The following is a 1,952-nucleotide window of genomic DNA, read 5'->3' on the forward strand; positions in this document are numbered from 1 at the left end:
GTCTGTCTCAAAATTTATTCAGCATGCTGGGCACCCTGAGCGAACTCAGAGGCCCCAAATAAAACTGTTAGAGGCATTTTATAGTTTACAGACAAGATGCGCATGCAGGTGGGAATTTTCTACTGTGAAAGAAAACAAGATATCAGGTCAGTTTTAGAGACCAGGTCAGTTTGAGAGACCCTTAATTGGTTCAGACTGGTTTTTGGCTATGTGCTTGTTTTTGAAACGCTAAGTAATCCTTGATTGCTTCAGACTTTAAGACGACTAAGCTTTAGTCATTCCAGAGTCTTATCAGGCTGTGTTCTTGAAATGTTGAGTCTTGCTTTGTAGTTGATTTCTACAGTATAATCTATGATCTTGTTAGAAAATTTCTACAATTCCCCCCTTTGATCCTGGCCTTCAAAGGCTGGGATCACTTTACAAGAGAGTTATGAGGCCATTCTACATTTTGGTGAGGATTGACAGCTAGTAATTTAGGGGATGACACTTGCCAAACTGAGGTCCCCATTCCACTTTTGAAATAGAATGATTGTTCCCCAGGGTTAGTAGTTTTACTTTGGATGTAGGCTTGACTTGCCTCTATGGTGGGGTCTGCACACCAAATTTCATTGCTATTAGCATAATACCCATACAGCTTACATTGACCGGGGGAAACATTGGACCTGTACATGACAGCGGAAGCCCCTTTAGGCGGGACTTGATTAACTTTGTCTCGAACTTGTTTGGTGTTAGTATACCCTAGTTGGGTGCCAGGATAGACTCCTGCAAACCGGGTGAGACTGCAGGGGCACCCAATTAATGTGGGCAGACAGACTACTAACACAAATATACTCATGGCAGTACTTGCAAGGCACATATTGTCCATTGACTGTTGGATCTCTGCAGCCAAAGGGGAGGTACACGAAGAGGTTCCATTGGGGTAAACACTGCAGGTTTTACGTGTGTGTGATGGATCCACGAATTCCTTTTGGCGATTTTGATTGCAGAGTGGGTGGTTAGTAGGACTTGGTATGGTCCTTCCCACATTGGATCTAGGCACCTTTTCCATTGCGGAACATGGACCCACACGTAGTCACTGGGACTGAAGGTGTGTATCTTGCAATCAAAGGGTACAGGTTGCTGAACGGGCAGCACGGCACTGTAAAGAAGTAAGCTGCTTCTGCAAAGAAATCACATAATGGGTTAAATTCTCATCCCCCGCTAGCAATCCTGTAGCTGGAGGAAGGAAACCACGGGTAATGGGGGGTGGATGACCAAACAAAAGCCCATAGGGAGATATCTTAACATCAGCTGTAGGCGTGTTTCGCATATTAAACAGTGCAAGGGGCAATGCCTTGGGCCACTTAAGCTGAGTTTCCGAACACACTTTGCCTAGAAGGGTTTTTAGAGTCCGATTTGCCCTTTCCACCCCTCCAGATGACTGAGGGTGATAAGGGGTGTGAAGCTGCCTAGTGATTCCCAACCGTGTGTAAATTGTTTGTAAGACCTGGAGGTGAAGTGACCTTCTTGATCTGAGTCAATGACTTGAGGTATACCAAACCGCGGAATAATGTCCTTTAAAAGTGCATGAACAACTTGCTGATGAGAGGCATGGGTGGCAGGAAACGCCTCCACCCAATGGGTGAGCTGATCTCACACTACTAAGGCATATCTGTATCCTCAGCACTGGGGAAGTTCGATGAAGTCTATTTGCAGTCTCTCAAATGGTTGATATGCCCAAGGTCGGCCCTCAGGTGGGGCTTTTCTCTCTGGGCCAGAGTTGAATGTTGGGCAAGTGGGGCAGATGCTGGTCACTTGTTTAGCCACTGCATGGATCCCAGAGGAGAACCAAACTCGGAGAATGGTTTCAGCTATGGCAGTTGCCCCATAATGACCTTGCCCATGGACTATTTGGCACAGGGGCCGCTGTAATGTTTTAGGCAAGATGGGGCGGTCATTGCTAGTGTACCACA

This window comes from Crocodylus porosus, unplaced genomic scaffold (genome assembly GCF_001723895.1).
Source record: "Crocodylus porosus isolate Cpor-Errol unplaced genomic scaffold, CroPor_comp1, whole genome shotgun sequence".
NCBI classification, from domain to species: domain Eukaryota; kingdom Metazoa; phylum Chordata; order Crocodylia; family Crocodylidae; genus Crocodylus; species Crocodylus porosus.